General features: G+C 40.1%; 1 long non-coding RNA gene across 1 annotated transcript in view; it reads left to right on the top strand.

The window, feature by feature from the left end:
- Nucleotides 1–12,315: 12,315 nt before the first annotated feature.
- Nucleotides 12,316–20,998, top strand: part of LOC138350930 (uncharacterized) — a 90,403-nt gene continuing 81,720 nt past the window's right edge. Inside the window, exon 1 of the long non-coding RNA XR_011222301.1 lies at nt 12,316–12,425. This is a non-coding gene — a long non-coding RNA (uncharacterized lncRNA). The remainder of the gene's footprint in view (nt 12,426–20,998) is intronic.

Genomic DNA, 20,998 nt, shown 5'->3' with positions numbered 1-20,998 from the left:
CTCCGTGGTCTGACATTGTCATATATATATATATATATATATATATATATATATATATATATATATATATATATATATATATACATATATATATATATATATATATATATATATATATATATATATATATATATATATATATATATATATATATATATATATATATATATATATTCTACCCACCTCAAGACTCCGCTCCAATATAGAAGCATCAAGAAATATGGACCAATAGGCTTTCTACAAACACTTCTATTCAATACCCAGTGTTTCTGTTCTGTCTTGTGTTGATACTTTTAATATATATATATATATATATATATATATATATATATATATATATATATATATATATATATATATCTATATATATTGTAACACTGTAAGGTATTTGGTTGAGTTGTATTTAAAATACATAGAGATACATGAATCACAGACAAGGATTTGACAGGCGCCATTCTGGTGGCCTGAATCTCACACCTCTAAGAGTTAATGACCACCAAGTGACCTGAGGTCAGATCATGCGAATTTCACCTTGCTTCTACTAATCTTATAATTGGAGCCTGGTAGCCTTCAAACATGCCGACGTTTAAGGAGTGGCTTGGTAGAGTTCCTGAGGCTATCTACTTGTGGGCGGAGTTAGTTACTAGGTTCCCCAATATATACTCGGAGAGCTATCGATTCGAGAGCATTAACGAGACGGAGAAGAACAGCAGCCAGCAGAGGAGAGAAGACGGCCTAGCAGGGAGGCTGTCGGCCGGCAGGGCGGGACAGTCTCTGTCAACTACAGACCCCCCCCCCTCCCCCTCTATCCAGCTATAGGCAGACACTTGATGAGTTGAGCATTAAGGTGACTTGGTCGTGTTTACATATGTTGTGTGATGATCAGGGGCAGTCAAGTTGTAGGGTTCTCAAATTCTTGGATGATGACTCACTTTGCATATTAAACAGGAACATTTGAATTGCTTAAATTATGATAGTTATCATGTGAAATATAATTGAATTTATTATTGAAATGGTCTTTAAGTTTGTTCCCTAGAGTTTTTGAGTTGAGGTGAGAAAGCCTCTGTGGTTACTGGATTCATGATATTAATGAGTACATGTTTGGAGTTGATATATGGTATAACATCTTTTGAGAATATTTTGATACAGACAAGTTCCATATATATATATATATATATATATATATATATATATATATATATATATATATATATATATATATATATATATATATATATATATATATATATATATATATATATATATATATATATATATTTTGGTAGCAGTCTTTCCTGTAGACATATATTATTAAATATGACCGAAAAAGTAAGATTAATAATTCTAACACGAATTTTCTCAATCTTTCGTACATTTCGTTTCACTGTTGGAGGTAAATCAAAAATCAATTCTCCAAAATTCATTTTTATTTCTAGTCTGACGCGACATGAGCGCGTTTCGTAAAACTTATTACATTTTCAAAGACTTTAGTTCACAAATACACAACTGAATAGAACTTACGCATCTCCGATTTTATATCTACATTTGAGTGAGGTGGAAGGGGTGATGTGGCATTAACACAAGACAGAACAAGATGTGGTATTAATAGGGTATTAATTTCATCAACACAAGACAGAACAAGAGTATTAATAGGGTATTAATTTCATCAACACAAGACAGAACACGAAACAATGGATATTGAATAGAAGTGTTTGTAGAAAGCCTATTGGTCCATATTTCTTGATGCTTCTATATTGGAGCGGAGTCTTGAGGTGGGTAGAATATAGTTGTGCAATAATTGGCTGTAGATTGCTGGTGTTGACTTCTTGATGTGTAGTGCCTCGCAAACGTCAAGCCGCCTGCTATCGCTGTATCTATCGATGATTTCTGTGTTGTTTACTAGGATTTCTCTGGCGATGGTTTGGTTGTGGGAAGAGATTATATGTTCCTTAATGGAGCCCTGTTGCTTATGCATCGTTAAACGCCTAGAAAGAGATGTTGTTGTCTTGCCTATATACTGGGTTTTTTGGAGCTTACAGTCCCCAAGAGGGCATTTGAAGGCATAGACGACGTTAGTCTCTTTTAAAGCGTTCTGTTTTGTGTCTGGAGAGTTTCTCATGAGTAGGCTGGCCGTTTTTCTGGTTTTATAGTAAATCGTCAGTTGTATCCTCTGATTTTTGTCTGTAGGGATAACGTTTCTATTAACAATATCTTTCAGGACCCTTTCCTCCGTTTTATGAGCTGTGGAAAAGAAGTTCCTGTAAAATAGTCTAATAGGGGGTATAGGTGTTGTGTTAGTTGTCTCTTCAGAGGTTGCATGGCTTTTCACTTTCCTTCTTATGATGTCTTCGACGAAACCATTGGAGAAGCCGTTATTGACTAGGACCTGCCTTACCCTACAGAGTTCTTCGTCGACTTGCTTCCATTCTGAGCTGTGGCTGAGAGCACGGTCGACATATGCGTTAACAACACTCCTCTTGTACCTGTCTGGGCAGTCGCTGTTGGCATTTAGGCACATTCCTATGTTTGTTTCCTTAGTGTAGACTGCAGTGTGGAAACCTCCGCCCTTTTCCATGACTGTTACATCTAGAAAGGGCAGCTTCCCATCCTTTTCCATCTCGTAAGTGAAACGCAGCACAGAACTCTGCTCAAATGCCTCCTTCACCTCCTGCAGATGTCTGACATCAGGTACCTGTGTAAAAATGTCGTCAACATACCTGCAGTATATGTTGAAATCAATGAAATATTTTTTTTATAATGAAATCAAAGACAACAAAACGCAACTACTTCATGCTACAAACGAGTGGAGAAATAGCAACATCGACGATAGTATCCGTACCCGCATTGAACAACACCTCGACATCCTCACAGACCAACATCACCTCAGCACTGAAACAAGGATTATCAAGAAACTAACAACATTATATGGAGGACCTATGGCAATTCCACGACCAAGAGATGGCTTCCTGAACCTTGCAGGAATTAACCTCACTGAGGACCAAGTCACTCTCCTAAATCTGGGCATAAACTGTCATGTTATGTCCAGACCGAGTGAGATGGCCCGGAAAGTAGAGTTGGAAATTCTGTTGGACGACATATTCGACCTCGAGACACAAAAGAAGGTCACTACCAAAGATACCTTACAAGCAGAACTTATTGCAGAAGGAGGAAAGAATCGAGGCAACTACAGAAGCACCATACTGTCCCCCGAGCTTAAAGCGGCAGCTAAAAGTTTTCGTGAGAACAAGGAGATAGTTGTCAGGAGAGGTGACAAGTCGCCAATATATGTCATTCTTAAAAAAGACGAATATCTGGCGAAAATGAACATCATACTCTCTGACCAAACTAAGTTCCAAAGGGTAACGAAGGACACTACAGCCAAATTAAAAGCAAAGGTCAACAAACTGATCGAAACTGTGAACGCCAAGAAATCCGGACTCCACCTGCCAAAGATCATTGGGGAATATAAACCTGGATATGCGTATGGAAATGTCAAGACGCACAAGCCTGGAAACCCACTTCGGCCAATCATTAGCCAGATACCCACACCCACGTACAGACTGGCGAAGCGACTCAACGGCCTGCTGACTCCTTATGTTCCTTGCGCCTTCAGCCTGAAGTCTCCAAAGGAATTTGTTGACTTACTGCGGGGTACACGGGCCACAGGGATAAGAGCCTCGTTGGACGTAGAATCGCTGTTTACCAACGTACCTGTGGACGAGACAATCGGAATGATAGCCGACAGAGTGTATCGTGATCCAGCCTGTACTCCTCTTGACATACCAGAAAATATTCTGAGGAAACTACTCCAAGCTTGTACTAAAGAGGCACCCTTCTTGAGCCCGGATGGGCACATGTATAAGCAAGTAGATGGGGTCGCCATGGGTTCTCCCCTAGGTGTCCTGTTTGCAAACTTCTACATGGGTACCATCGAGCAAAAAGTCTTAGTCGACATGAACTTGAAACCGGCCATATACTGCAGGTATGTTGACGACATTTTTACACAGGTACCTGATGTCAGACATCTGCAGGAGCTGAAGGAGGGATTTGAGCAGAGTTCCGTGCTGCGTTTCACTTACGAGATGGAAAAGGATGGGAAGCTGCCCTTTCTAGATGTAACAGTCATGGAAAAGGGCGGAGGTTTCCACACTGCAGTCTACACTAAGGAAACAAACATAGGAATGTGCCTAAATGCCAACAGCGACTGCCCAGACAGGTACAAGAGGAGTGTTGTTAACGCATATGTCGACCGTGCTCTCAGCCACAGCTCAGAATGGAAGCAAGTCGATGAAGAACTCTGTAGGGTAAGGCAGGTCCTAGTCAATAACGGCTTCTCCAATGGTTTCGTCGAAGACATCATAAGAAGGAAAGTGAAAACCATGCAACCTCTGAAGAGACAACTAACACAACACCTATACCCCCTATTAGACTATTTTACAGGAACTTCTTTTCCACAGCTCATAAAACGGAGGAAAGGGTCCTGAAAGATATTGTTAATAGAAACGTTATCCCTACAGACAAAAATCAGAGGATACAACTGACGATTTACTATAAAACCAGAAAAACGGCCAGCCTACTCATGAGAAACTCTCCAGACACAAAACAGAACGCTTTAAAAGAGACTAACGTCGTCTATGCCTTCAAATGCCCTCTTGGGGACTGTAAGCTCCAAAAAACCCAGTATATAGGCAAGACAACAACATCTCTTTCTAGGCGTTTAACGATGCATAAGCAACAGGGCTCCATTAAGGAACATATAATCTCTTCCCACAACCAAACCATCGCCAGAGAAATCCTAGTAAACAACACAGAAATCATCGATAGATACAGCGATAGCAGGCGGCTTGACGTTTGCGAGGCACTACACATCAAGAAGTCAACACCAGCAATCAACAGCCAATTATTGCACAACTATATTCTACCCACCTCAAGACTCCGCTCCAATATAGAAGCATCAAGAAATATGGACCAATAGGCTTTCTACAAACACTTCTATTCAATATCCATTGTTTCGTGTTCTGTCTTGTGTTGATGAAATTAATACCCTATTAATACTCTTGTTCTGTCTTGTGTTGATGAAATTAATACCCTATTAATACCACATCTTGTTCTGTCTTGTGTTAATGCCACATCACCCCTTCCACCTCACTCAAATGTAGATATAAAATCGGAGATGCGTAAGTTCTATTCAGTTGTGTATTTGTGAACTAAAGTCTTTGAAAATGTAATAAGTTTTACGAAACGCGCTCGTGTCGCGTCAGACTAGAAATAAAAATGAATTTTGGACAATTGATTTTTTATTTACCTCCAACAGTGAAACGAAATGTACGAAAGATTGAGAAAATTCGTGTTAGAATTATTAATCTTACTTTTTCGGTCATATTTAATAATATATATATATATATATATATATATATATATATATATATATATATATATATATATATATATATATATATATATATATATATATATATATATATATTGGTAGCAGTCTTTCCTGTAGACATATATTATTAAATATGACCGAAAAAGTAAGATTAATAATTCTAACCCGAATTTTCTCTATCTTTCTTATGTTTCTTTTCACTGTTGATGGTAATTCAAAGATCAATTCTCCAAAATTCATTTTTATTTCTAGTCTGACGCGACACTTGAGCGCGTTTCGTAAAACTTATTACATTTCCAAAGACTTTAGTTTACAAACACACAACTGAAACTGAATAGAGCTTTACACATCTTCGAGGTTTATATCTACATTTGGGTGAGGTGGATGAGGTGAAAAACGAACTTTCAACAATGGGTATTCAATGGGTATTAAATTCCAACACGAGACAGAATACGAAACAATGGGTATTGAATGGGTATTAAATTCAAACACAAGACAGAACACGAAACAATGGGTATTGAATGGAAGTAATTGTAGAAAGCCTATTGGTCAATATTTCTTGATGATTCTATATTGGAGCGAAGTCTTGAAGTGGGTAGAATATAGTTGTGCATTAATTGGCTGTTGATTGCTGGTGTTGACTTCTTGATATGTAGTGCCTCGCAGACGTCAAGCCGCCTGCTATCGCTGTATCTATCGATGATTTCTGTGTTGTTTGCTAAGATTTCTCTGGTGATGGTTTGTTTGTGGGAAGAGATTATATGTTCCTTAATGGAGCCCTGTTGCTTATGCATTGTTAAACGCCTGCAAAGAGATGTTGTTGTCTTGCCTATATACTGTTTTTTTTTAGGCTTACAGTCCCCAAGAGGGCATTTGAAGGCATAGACGACGTTGGTCTCTTTTAAAGCGTTCTGCTTTGTGTCTGGAGAGTTTCTCATGAGTAGGCTGGCCGTTTTTCTGGTTTTATTGTAAATCGTCAGTTGTATCTTCTGATTTTTGTCTGTAGGTATAACGTTTCTACTGACAATATCTTTCAGGACCCTTTCCTCCGTTTTATGAGCTGTGGAAAAGAAGTTCCTGTAAAATAGTCTAATAGGTGGTATAGGTGTTGTGTTAGTTGTCTCTTCAGAGGTTGCATGGCGTTTCACTTTCCTTCTTATGATGTCTTCCACGAAACCATTGGAGAAGCCGTTGTTGACTAGGACCTGCCTTACCCTACAGAGTTCTTCGTCGACTTGCTTCCATTCTGAGCTGTGGCTGAGGGCACGGTCGACATAAGCGTTAACAACACTCCTCTTGTACCTGTCCGGGCAGTCACTGTTGGCATTCAGGCACATTCCTATGTTTGTTTCCTTAGTGTAGACTGCAGTGTGGAAAACTCCGCTCCTTTCCATGACTGTTACATCTAGAAAGGGCAGCTTCCCATCCTTCTCCATCTCGTAAGTGAAATGCAACACAGAATTCTGCTCAAATGCCTCCTTCAGCTCCTGCAGATGTCTGACATCAGATACCTGTGTAAAAATGTCGTCAACATACCTGCAGTATATGGCCGGTTTCAAGTTCATGTCGACTAAGATTTTTTGCTCGATGGTACCCATGTAGAAGTTTGCAAACAGGACACCTAGGGGAGAACCCATGGCGACCCCATCTACTTGCTTATACATGTGTCCATCCGGGCTCAAGAAGGGTGCCTCTTTAGTACAAGCTTGGAGTAGTTTCCTTAGACTGTTTTCTGGTATGTCAAGAGGAGTACAGGCCGGATCACGGTACACTCTGTCGGCTATCATCCCGATTATCTCATCCACAGGTACTTTGGTAAACAGAGATTCTACGTCCAACGAGGCTCTTATCCCTGTGGTCCATGTTCCCCGCAGCAAGTCAACAAATTCCTTTGGAGACTACAGGCTGAAGGCGCAAGGGACATAAGGAGCCAGCAGGCCGTTGAGACGTTTCGCCAGTCTGTACGTGGGTGTGGGTATCTGGCTGATGATTGGCCGCAGTGGGTTTCCAGCCTTGTGTGTCTTGACATTTCCATACGCATATCCAGGTTTATATTCCCCAATAATCTTTAGCAGGTGGAGTCCAGATTTCTTGGCGTTCACAGTTTCGATCAATTTGTTGACCTTTGCTTTCAGTTCGGCTGTAGTGTCCTTCGTTACCCTTTGGAATTTAGTTTGGTCAGAGAGTATGAGGTTCATTTTTGCCAGATATTCGTCTTTTTTAAGAATGACGTATATTGGCGACTTCTCGCCTCTCCTGACAACTATCTCCTTGTTCTCAACAATACCCATTGTTGAAAGTTCGTTTTTCACCTCATCCACCTCACCCAAATGTAGATATAAACCTCGAAGATGTGTAAAGCTCTATTCAGTTTCAGTTGTGTGTTTGTAAACTAAAGTCTTTGAAAATGTAATAAGTTTTACGAAACGCGCTCAAGTGTCGCGTCAGACTAGATATATAAATGAATTTTGGAGAATTGATCTTTGAATTACCATCAACAGTGAAAAGAAACATAAGAAAGATAGAGAAAATTCGTGTTTGAATTATTAATATATATATATATATATATATATATATATATATATATATATATATATATATATATATATATATATATATATATATATATATATATATATATATTTTATTAAATATGACCGAAAAAGTAAGATTAATAATTCTAACACGAATTTTCTCAATCTTTCGTACATTATGCTTCACTGTTGGAGGTAAATCAAAAATCACTTCTCCAAAATTCATTTTTATTTCTAGTCTGACGCGACACGGGCGCGTTTCGTAAAACTTATTACATTTTCAAAGACTTCACAAATACACAACTGATTAGAACTTGCGTTTCCCTGATTTTATATCTACATTTGAGTGAGGTGGGAAGGGTGATGTGGCATTACATTTGAGTAAGGTGGGAAGGATGATGTGGCATTAGAGGATATTAATAGGGTATTAAAAGTATCAACACAAGACAGAACACGAAACAATGGATATTGAATAGAAGTGTTTGTAGAAAGCCTATTGGTCCATATTTCTTGATGCTTCTATATTGGAGCGGAGTCTTGAGGTGGGTAGAATATAGTTGTGCAATAATTGGCTGTTGATTGATGGTGTTGACTTCTTGATGTGTAGTGCCTCGCAAACGTCGAGCCGCCTGCTATCGCTGTATCTATCGATGATTTCTGTGTTGTTTACTAGGATTTCTCTGGCGATGGTTTGGTTATGGGAAGAGATTATATGTTCCTTAATGGAGCCCTGTTGTTTATGCATCGTTAAACGCCTAGAAAGAGATGTTGTTGTCTTGCCTATATACTGGGTTTTTTGGAGCTTACAGTCCCCAAGTGGGCATTTGAAGGCATAGACGACGTTAGTCTCTTTTAAAGCGTTCTGTTTCGTGTCTGGAGAGTTTCTCATGAGTAGGCTGGCCGTTTTTCTGGTTTTATAGTAAATCGTCAGTTGTATCCTCTGATTTTTGTCTGTAGGGATAACGTTTCTATTAACAATATCTTTCAGGACCCTTTCCTCTGTTTTATGAGCTGTGGAAAAGAAGTTCCTGTAAAATAGTCTAATAGGGGGTATAGGTGTTGTGTTAGTTGTCTCTTCGGAGGTTGCATGGCTTTTCACTTTCCTTCTTATGATGTCTTCGATGAAACCATTGGAGAAGCCGTTATTGACTAGAACCTGCCTTACCCTACAGAGTTCTTCGTCGACTTGCTTCCATTCTGAGCTGTGGCTGAGAGCACGGTCGACGTATGCGTTAACAACACTCCTCTTGTACCTGTCAGGGCAGTCGCTGTTGGCATTTAGGCACATTCCTATGTTTGTTTCCTTTGTGTAGACTGCAGTGTGGAAACCTCCGCCCTTTTCCATGACTGTTACATCTAGAAAAGGCAGCTTCCCATCCTTTTCCGTGTCGTAAGTGAAACGCAGCACGGAACTCTGCTCAAATGCCTCCTTCAGCTCCTGCAGATGTCTGACATCAGGTACCTGTGTAAAAAATGTCGTCAACATACCTGCAGTATATGGCCGGTTTCAAGTTCATGTCGACTAAGACTTTTTGCTCGATGGTACCCATGTAGAAGTTTGCAAACAGGACACCTAGGGGAGAACCCATAGCGACCCCATCTACTTGCTTATACATGTGCCCATCCGGGCTCAAGAAGGGTGCCTCTTTAGTACAAGCTTGGAGTAGTTTCCTCAGAATACTTTCTGGCATGTCAAGAGGAGTACAGGCTGGATCACGATACACTCTGTCGGCTATCATTCCGATTGTCTCGTCCACAGGTACGTTGGTAAACAGCGATTCTACGTCCAACGAGGCTCTTATCCCTGTGGCCCGTGCGCCCCGCAGTAAGTCCACAAATTCCTTTGGAGACTTCAGGCTGAAGGCGCAAGGAACATAAGGAGTCAGCAGGCCGTTGAGTCGCTTCGCCAATCTGTACGTGGGTGTGGGTATCTGGCTAATGATTGGCCGAAGTGGGTTTCCAGGCTTGTGCGTCTTGACATTTCCATACGCATATCCAGGTTTATATTCCCCAATGATCTTTGGCAGGTGGAGTCCGGATTTCTTGGCGTTCACAGTTTCGATCAGTTTGTTGACCTTTGCTTTTAATTCGGCTGTAGTGTCCTTCGTTACCCTTTGGAACTTAGTTTGGTCAGAGAGTATGATGTTCATTTTCGCCAGATATTCGTCTTTTTTAAGAATGACATATATTGGCGACTTGTCACCTCTCCTGACAACTATCTCCTTGTTCTCACGAAGGCTTTTAGCTGCCGCTCTAAGCTCGGGGGACAGTATGGTGCTTCTGTAGTTGCCTCGATTCTTTCCTCCTTCTGCAATAAGTTCTGCTTGTAAGGTATCTTTGGTAGTGACCTTCTTTTGAATTTGAAGAATGAATTTTGGAGAAGTGATTTTTGATTTACCTCCAACAGTGAAGCATAATGTACGAAAGATTGAGAAAATTCGTGTTAGAATTATTAATCTTACTTTTTCGGTCATATTTAATAAAATATGTCTACAGGAAAGACTGCTACCAAAATATACTAATATATATATATATATATATATTGGCCTCGTATGGGCCAATAAGCCTTCTGCAGCCTCTATGTTTCACCTCACATTTATCCCTTATGTATCCCCCCATGTTTTCACCTTTATTGTATTATCACCTGACCCAGTGCGGGTATAAAATCAACTAGTATTGTAAGATCTGTTTTTTACCACTTGGTCCGGGAGACATCTCCCGTCACGCAGGGTGCAGTCGCGCCTCCACAGATCTCCAGTATCAGCTCTTGATACTGGTAATGGCTCAAAAGGGCCACCACTTACGAGCTATTCATGCCCGTGCCACCTTTTAGGTGGCTTCATCTTCATCAATCAATTCAATCTGTTTAAATCACGGAAGACATCTTCCGTCACGCAGGGTGCAGTCGCACCTCCACAGATCTCCAGTATCATCTATTGATACTGGTGATGGCTCAAAAGGGGCCACCACTTACGAGCTATTCATGCCTGTGCCACCTTTTGGGTGGCTTCATCTTCATCTTAACACATTCATAAGGGAGACATCTCCCGTCATGCAGGGTGCATTCGCACCTCCACAGATCTCCAGTATCAGCTCTTGATACTGGTAATGGCTTAAAAGGGCCACCACTTACGGGCTATTCATGCCCGTGCCACCTTTTGGGTGGCTAAATCTTCATCAATCTAAGATCTGTTCACTTGAGAATGAACCATGGAGGTTTGAAACGTTGTGCAAATTATATAAATAAGTGTAATACACTCTATAGTAAATCACTTCTTTTCTTCACCTTAAAAGTACGAAAATGAGTTTTGGAGAACTCCTATTTCAATTAAGCCCTGATGCTAAGAAAATAGTTAGAGGGATAGAAGCCCTAAACCAGAAAATAATAAATACAGAATATGCGGTCATATTCAATGAAACATGTTTGAAAGAAAACCTGCTGCCAGTATACACCAATATATATATATATATATATATATATATATATATATATATATATATATATATATATATATATATATATATATATATATATATATATATATATATACATATATATATATACATATATATATATATACATATATATATATATATATACATATATATATATATACATATATATATATATATACATATATATATATACATATATATATATACATATATATATATACATATATATATATACATATATATATATATATACATATGTATATATACATATATATACATATATATACATATATATATATATATATATATATATATATATATATATATATATATATATATATATATATATCTATATATACATATATATATATATATATATATCTATATATACATATATATATACATATATATATACATATATATATATATATATATATATATATATATATATATATATATATATATATATATATATATATACATATACACATATCGATGTGTATATGTATTTGTGTATATACCAATATATATTGGTCTGACACTGTCATATATGTACATGTATATATAACATTAATAACTGTGTAACTAGCGTCAAAAGATTGTTACCTGCTTAGCTAAACAAAGTATGGGGGTAGTTCCTGGGCCAATTGTGTGCCTCTATAACCCCTTTCCACCACCACCGCCCACGGGATGGGTATGGGGTATCTTAAAGAAAGAAATTTAATTGTTAGTATATTTAATGCAACGTTTATGTTTCCAGCGAGGAGGAGGAGGAGAAGGAACATGTAGAGAGAGAACTTGTCCTCCGAGCTCCTCCAGACGGAGGACTAGAGGACCCGCCAGGAAAATATTGGAGGAAGAAAAAGGTTTCATTGAGAGAAAATGTGATGGAGTGAGGTGGGCTGCGTGAGCCGCCGCCAGCAGCGGCAGTCTGGGCGTGACCGTTGTGGCGAGTGGACGATACGCGTGTTGCTGCTCCAGGAGGGCCTCCAGGACCCCCTACACCACACAACCCTTCACACACCTCTCGCCGCTCCCTTGTTTATGTAAGTGTTCAACTCCTGCTTTCACTCTCGCGCTCAGAGCTTATTTGCATAATTTGGGAAAGTATTAATCAAATATCTGTGGCGGGGATATATTTATCAGCGTTGTTCTGCCCGATTGGGTGATGATTAAACTGGGTTGTTTGGTCCTCCTTCGAGGCGAACGTGCGGTTAGCAAGGAAATATTCTAGAAGGTGTCGAGGCTGCCGACGGGACCTGCAACGTCTTATATGCTATTGGCTGCAGCAAATCGTTTTTTTTGGGGAGGAATATCATGATGCAATCTGTTGCTCTGGGCTTGCAGATACCTCCCGTCTCTTACACATAGTGACCTCTGTATTGATTCATCAGGCCTACATAGGAACCATCTCTCCCACTCCTCACTTCTCTCTTCTTTCCCCTCTCTCCTCTCCTCTCCTCTCCTCTCCACTCCTCTCCTCCCCTCTCCTCCCCTCTCACTCAGTCTTCGCTCTCTTTCTCTCTTGTCTCTCTCTCTCTCTCTCTCTCTCTCTCTCTCTCTCTCTCTCTCTCTCTCTCTCTCTCTCTCTCTCTCTCTCTCTCTCTCTCTCTCTCTCTCTCTTGTCTCTCTCTCTTGTCTCTCTCTCTCTTGTCTCTCTCTCTCTCTCTTTTGTCTCTCTCTCTCTCTCTCTCTTGTCTCTCTCTCTCTCTCTTGTCTCTCTCTCTCTCTCTCTTTCTCTCTCTCTCTCTCTTGTCTCTCTCTCTCTCTTTTGTCTCTCTCTCTCTCTCCCTTTTGTCTCTCTCTCTCTCTTGTCTCTCTCTCTCTCTCTCTCTCTTGTCTCTCTCTCTCTCTCTCTCTTGTCTCTCTCTCTCTTGTCTCTCTCTCTCTTTTGTCTCTCTCTCTCTCTTGTCTCTCTCTCTCTCTTGTCTCTCTCTCCCTTTTGTCTCTCTCTCTCTCTTGTCTCTCTCTCTCTCTCTCTCTCTCTCTCTCTCTCTCTCTCTCTTGTCTCTCTCTCTCTTGTCTCTCTCTCTCTCTCTCTCTCTTGTCTCTCTCTCTCTCTCTCTCTCTTGTCTCTCTCTCTCTCTTGTCTCTCTCTCTCTCTCTCTCTTGTCTCTCTCTCTCTCTTTTGTCTCTCTCTCTTGTCTCTCTCTTGTCTCTCTCTCTTGTCTCTCTCTCTCTCTTGTGTCTCTCTCTCTCTCTTGTGTCTCTCTCTCTCTCTTGTCTCTCTCTCTCTCTTTTGTCTGTCTCTCTCTTGTCTCTCTCTCTTGTCTCTCTCTCTTGTCTCTCTCTCTCTCTCTCTCTCTCTCTCTCTCTCTCTCTCTCTCTCTCTCTCTCTCTCTCTCTCTCTCTCTCTCTCTCTCTCTCTCTCTCTCTTGTCTCTCTCTTTTGTCTCTCTCTCTCTCTCTTGTCTCTCTCTTTTGTCTCTCTCTCTCTCTCTTGTCTCTCTCTCTCTCTTGTCTCTCTCTTGTCTCTCTCTCTCTCTTGTCTCTCTCTTGTCTCTCTCTCTCTCTCTCTCTTTTGTCTCTCTCTCTCTCTTGTCTCTCTCTCTCTCTTTTGTCTCTCTCTCTTTTGTCTCTCTCTCTCTCTCTTGTCTCTCTCTCTCTCTCTCTCTCTCTCTCTCTCTCTCTCTCTCTCTCTCTCTCTCTCTCTCTCTCTCTCTCTCTCTCTCTCTCTCTCTCTCTCTATATATATATATATATATATATATATATATATATATATATATATATATATATATATATATATATATATATATATATATATATATATATATATATATAAATATATATATATATATATATCTTTCTAAATGCAATACAGATAATTATACTTATTAATTCCAATAAATAATAATTAGAATTACGTTTTAAAAACGTTTTCTCCAAACCGTTATATCATAACATTTAAAACACGTTTTATTAACGCGTTACGACCTCACGTTTTATACTCGTATTTACTAATTCTCAAAACACGCATATTACACGTAATTTAAAACGTGCCCAAAACAATGAAATGTCGTTTTTCAAACGTTTAGAAAAAGCGAAAATGTTTAGTGGGTAACCCTTATGCTGAAAGAAAACTTCATAACATCTCTGTGACACATCTGAATCTCAAGCTTCCATATGTGACCTCTTGATTTATTGTTATTCATTGTAAACATTTCCTGTTTCCACCTTGTCAATCTCTCAAAATATTTTATACGTCTGTATCAATTGGGGTGTTATAACAAGGCAGCTCCTATTTATAACCACCCAATCCTACATGTCCAACCCTCGCTTGATACAATCAAGGGACCCACGCCACCACAATGTTACGTGGTAATTGATTCCACAAATCATCAACCCTGCTACTGAACCCGTATTTACCCAGGTCTTTTCTAAATCTGAGCTTATCCAGTTTATTCCCATTGTTTCGGGTTCTGTCTTGTGTTGATACTTTTAATACCCTATTAATATCCACTTTGTTATGTCCATTCATCCCCTAGTAAACGGCTATCATGTCACCCCTAACTCTTCGTCTTTTTAGTGAATGTAATTTAAGCTTTGTTAATCTTTCTTCACATAACAGGTTTCTAATTTGGGGGATTAACTTTGTCATTCTATGCTGGATAAGTTAAAGTGAATTTATATCCATTCTATAGTATGGCGACCAAAACTGAACTGCATAATCTAAATGGGGCCTAACCAGAGTAAGATAGAGCTGAAGAACAACACCAGATGTCTTGTTACTAACGCTTTGATTAATAAATCCCAGTGTCCTATTTGCCTTATTACGAACATTGATGCATTGATATTTTGGTTTTAAAATCATAACTAATCATAACTCCCAGATCTCTTTCACAATCCGACTTCGCAATCTCAACACCATCTAGCTCGAATCTTGTAACTCTATCATCATTACCTAGCCTCAAAACCTTACAGTTGTCAGCATTAAACGGCATCTGCCAATTTTTTTACTATTTCAAAACCCTATTTAGATCGCCTTGAAGTGATAGTGAGTCTTTTTCCGTGTTTATTTCCCTCCCGATTTTTGTATCATCTGCAAATTTACAAATATTGCTCCTCAAACCTGAATCTAAATCATTTATATATATTATAAACAACAGAGGTCCCAGAACAGTGCCTTGAGGCACTCCACTTACATTTTCCCAGTCTGACTTAACCCCATTTATACTAACTCTCTGTTTCCTTTAACATAGCCATGCCCCTAATCCAAGTTAATATAGCACCCCCAATACCATAAGCTTCTATCTTTTTAATCAGTCTTTCATGTGGCACTGTATCAAAAGCTTTGCTAAAGTCAAGGTACACAACATCACAAACATTACCACTATCAACTGCCTCAACTATGCTGGAATAAAGTTATAGCAAATTATTAATTCAAATTCAAACTATTGCCGATAGTTTGACGCAAGTGGTCTATCTCCTGTCTTAAAAATTGGTACCACATTAGCTACCTTCCAGGACTCTAGCACTCTGCCTGACTCTGTTGACCGAAACGGACCGAAACGTCGTCGTCCCTTCACCTTCTAGTGTGTGGTCTGGTCATCATACTTTAGCCACGTTATTGTGACTCATCGCCTGCCTGACTCTAATGATTTATTAAATGTGGTAGGCAATGGGTCGCAAAGCTCCTCTTTGCATTTTTTAAGCACCCTGGCGAACACTTCATCTGGCCCTGGGGATTTGTTTGGTTTGAGTTTCACTATTTGTTTAATAACATCCTCCCTGGTAACTGTTAGACTAGTCAACCTGTCCTCGTTTTCAATGGGGCTATCCTTTCCTTAACTTTTGTTCGATATAACTGAAAAACCTTTAGGATTTGCCTGTGCTTTGCCTGCTATACAAACTTCATAATTTCTTTTTGTCCTCCTTATTTATTTTTTAACATTTCAAACCAGTTGTATGAATTCTTGTTCTAAACTACCTTCCCCATTCTTAATCTTTTTGTTCTACGCTCTCTTTCTACCAGTAAGGTTCTTCAGATCCTTTGTTATCCATTTTGGGTCATTATTATTCGATCTATTCAATTTGTATGGTATACTACGTTCAATTACATTGTTTAGAATATTTTTAAATAAGTTATGAACAAACCCACAAGGACCGTGACGAGGATTCGAACCTGCGTCCGGGAGCATCCCAGACTCTGCCTTAATCGACTGAGCTACGACAGAATATTAAATAGGTTATATATGACAGAATGTTATATAGGTTATATTTTGAATCCACATCCAAATCCCTTTTACATCACCCATCGCTGGGTTCACGTCCTGCTCCAAGACCGGCCCACTCCCCATGCCCAAGATTTTCCAATCTATTTTACCCAAAAAATTTCTTAGGCTATTAAAATCAGCTTTTCGAAACTGGCACTTTAACAGAATTTTCTCCAACAGATCTATTCCATTCCATGGTAAATCTGATTTCTTTATGATTACTGTTCCCTAGTTCACTCCCTATTTCCATGTCCTTAATTTGAGTTTCCCTGTTTGTTAACACTAAATCTAAAATATTATTTTTCCGTGTTGGTTCCTTAATGTGTTGCGTAAGAAAGCAATCGTCAATTAATTATAGAAAATCTTCTGCTTCGTTATTCCCATTTTCTGTTAATCCAGTTTATTCCACTAAAAATAAAGTCACCCATGACACAAATACTGTTAGACCTAGATGCTCTAGATATTTCATCCTATAGATGCTCTGCTTCCATTCTGTTTAAGTTTGGTGACCTGTATATAACTCCTATTATAAGATTGTGTGCTTTTTCGTTTAATTCTAGCTAAATAGTTTGTGTGTGGCTCAATTTTGATTCCCTCTTTTAGACTACATTTCAAATTGTCCCAAACATATATGGCTACTCCTCCTAAGCCTCGTAGCCTGGTGGATAGCGCGCAGGACTCGTAATTCTGTGGCGCGGGTTCGATTCCCGCACGAGGCAGAAACAAATGGGCAAAGTTTCTTTCACCCTGAATGCCCCTGTTACCTAGTAGTAAATAGGTACCTGGGAGTTAGTCAGCTGTCACGGGCTGCTTCCTCGGGGTGGAGGCCTGGTCGATCGAGGACCGGGCCGCGGGGACACTAAAGCCAAGAAATCATCTCAAGATAATCAAGACTCCCCCTCCTCGTCTAACATATCTCTGCGAAATAGTTTAAGTCCATTTATTACATATTCAGCTAATAGTTCTCTATTTTCTACGTTCATCCACATTTTGGTAAGTGCAATAATTATTTTTCTGTGCAGACAAGAGCATTTAATTTGTTTATTTTGTTTCTTAGACTTCTACTGTTAGTGTAATATACCCTAAGTGTATTGTTATTTTGAGACACCACTCCTTCCCTGATCATTTTGCTAAGTAGTTTCTCCCGCAAACACGTACTTTTAATACCTCCTTCCTCCCTATTAATTCCCATACCACTATCTATTAACAGTTTAAACCCAAACAAACCCCTCCCACCACACGTTCCAACGAGTTCGCAACATCAACACCCCCCCCCCCCCCAGCCCTAGATAGATGCACCCCATCCCGAGCATACCTGTCACGTCTTTCATCGAAGTGTTCCCAGTTATCTATGAATGATTTTGCATTTGATTTGCAATATTTGTCCAGTAACAGGAGCATCAGGGTGAAAGAAACTGTGCCCATGTTTTTCTGCCTCGTCCGGGAATCGAACTCGGGCCACAGAATTACGAGCCCTGCGCGCTGTCCGCTCAGGTACCAGACCCCTACCCCACGCTACCAGTGTGTGTGTGTTTGCTCACCAAGTTGTACTCACCTAGTTGTGCTTGAGGTTGTTGAGCTTTGGCTCTTTGGTCCCGCCTCTCAACTGTCAATCAACTGATGTACAGACTCCTGAGCCTACTGGCCTCTATCATATCTACATTTGAAACTGTGTATGGAGTCAGCCTCCACCACATCACTTCCTAGTGCATTCCATTTACTAACTACTCTTGACACTGAAAAAGTTCTTTCTAATGTCTCTGTGGCTCATTTGGGTGAGCCACAGAGACGTTAGAAAGGAGACACAGGTGGAAGCACTCAGCTTCCACCTGTGTTCCCTCGTGCGTGCACCAACTGTGTTAAATAATCCATCCTTGTCTACCCCTGTCAATTTCCCTGAGAATTTTGTATGTGGTGATCATGTCTCCCCGAGCTCTTCTGTCTTCCGGCGACGTGAGGTGTAGTTTCTGCAGCCTGTCCTTATAACTCATGCCTCTTAGTTCTGGGACTAGCCTTGTGGCATACCTCTGAACTTTTTCCAGCTTTGTCTTGTGTTTGACAAGGTACGGGCTCCATGCTGGGGCTGCATACTCCAGGAATGGCCTTACATATGTTGTATACAAGGTTCTGAAGGATTCCTTACACAGGTTTCTGAAAGCAGTTCTGATGTTAGCCAGCCTCTCATAGGCCGCTGATGTTATTCGTTTGATGTGGGCTTCAGAAGACAGGTTTGGCGTGATATCAACTCCTAGATCTTTCTCTCTGTCCGTTTTGTGAAGGACGTCATCTCTCATTCGGTATCCAGTGCCTAGCCTCCTAGTTCCTCCTCTTAGTTTCTTTACCTTACATTTACTTGGGTTGAACTCTAGTAGCCATTTGTTGGACCATTCCTTCAGTTTGTCTAGGTCATCTTGTAGCCTCATACTACCTTCCTCTGTCTTGATCCTCCTCATAATTTTTGCATCATCAGCAAACATTGAGAGGAACGAGTCTATTCCCTCTGGGAGATCATTCACATATATCAGGAAAAGTATAGGTCCAAGAACTGCAAAGTTGTGTGAACTGCTATGTGTGTGTGTATTCATCTTTTTGTATTCACCTATTTGTGCTTGCGAGGGTTGAGCTCTTTCGGCCCGCCTCTCAACTGCCAATCAATCAACTGTTACTAACTACTAACAATTTTTTTCTTTCCTCCACACACACACACACGCCCAGGAAGCAGCCAGTAGCAGCTGTCTATAACTCCCAGGTACCTATTTACTGCTAGGTAACAGGCGCATCAGGGTTAAGGAAACTCTGCCCATCTATCTCCGCCGGGTGCAGGGATCGAACCCCGGTCCCTAGGTCCACGAGTGTAGAGCGCTGTCCACTCAGCCACCAGCCCCTCCTCTGTGTGTGTGTAGAGGCCCACAAAACGCCAACGCTGGAGTCCAGTCTGGAGTCCAGTCTGGAGTCCAGTCTGGGGTCCACTCTGGGGTCCACTCTGGGGTCCACTCTGGGGTCCACTCTGGGGTCCATTCTGGGGTTAGTAATGTTTGCCAAATACCTCCGACCGCCATCTGGCAAAATTTAACATAACACTATAATATTACATCAACTCTTCATTATTTACGTAAAGTAAACTTTTAGTTAAGATTAATCACTGGAATCTACTGAAGATTTCTTATATAATCTAATGATTATAGTTATATGTAAGAGTTCAGCACTACTTATAGTCTCTTAACTGAAATTGCCTACCTTGATAAGCAAAATAATTCAACATTATTATTGCATTACAAAATGCAAATAAGGATTCTACATATAAGGCGATATTCAAATTAAGAAATAGCCTACTGGTAAATTATAATATGTCAGGGTAGTGTCATAAAAACATTAAATTACCATGGGCTTTCCTTCTGCAACTCTTTGGAATAATCAGTAACTTTTGTTAATATATTATGCATACCTCCGTATGGTAATTTGAGTAAGTTGTTTTCATGAGGTTATGGTTCAAGCATAAAGCCTAGTCATATCAACTGATTTATCCCGTGTCCAGTGACTTGAGTAGATGGTGGACACCACCTGTTGAATGACTACTTCAGACAACTTAGACACAGTAGTTGTATCAAGCTGTTGAGGTTGTTGTACTGGATCAGGCATTTGCATCTTGAAAGCAAAATTTGTTGCCAGTAGGTCAGCCTTTTCCTGATAGCTGGCTGCAAAAGTTCCATCTTCTGGGTTTAGTGACGTGATGTGTGTGCTCAGATGAACATTCCTGCTGCTAATCTATAACCTCAGACCACCTCATTTTGGTTCTAACACTTCCCGATGGAAGTCTTTTCTTTCTGATTACAATCCGGAGATAGTCCACTTTTGGACTTCTTTTATTTGATGACAAACGTCTCCATGAATGTGCAGGTTGTGAGCAGCAAGACAGCTTATATATCTCCTCCAGGCCTTGCTGCAGGTCGCTACACCCACCGGCCATTGAGAGCCAAGCCATGGCTCTCCAGGGGCCAGATTCACGAAGCAGTTACGCAAGTACTTACGAACGTGTACATCTTTCCTCAATCTTTGACGGCTTTGGTTACATTTATAAAACAGTTTACAAGCATGAAAACTTCCCAATCAACTGTTGTTATTGGTATAAACAGCCTCCTGGTGCTTCGGAGCTCATTAACTGTTTAATAATTGTAAACAAAGCCGCCAAAGATTGAGAAAATATGTACAGGTTCATAAGTGCTTGCGTAACTGCATCGTGAATCTGGCCCCAGAAGGCTGGGGTTCAGCGTGCCCTGCCGGTGAGGGATGTGCTGTGCTGGAGGTCCAGTACTCGACCAGTGAAAGGCATGTGTTTGTTTACATCGCCCCGGAGCAAGGTATTCCACTCCGCTGCTCCCAGCTCGGCGAGCAGAGCTGGCCAGT

The sequence above is a fragment of the Procambarus clarkii genome, chromosome 48 (assembly GCF_040958095.1).
Source record: "Procambarus clarkii isolate CNS0578487 chromosome 48, FALCON_Pclarkii_2.0, whole genome shotgun sequence".
In the NCBI taxonomy this organism is placed as follows: Eukaryota; Metazoa; Arthropoda; class Malacostraca; order Decapoda; family Cambaridae; genus Procambarus; species Procambarus clarkii.
This window is presented reverse-complemented; position numbering and strand designations above follow the sequence as displayed.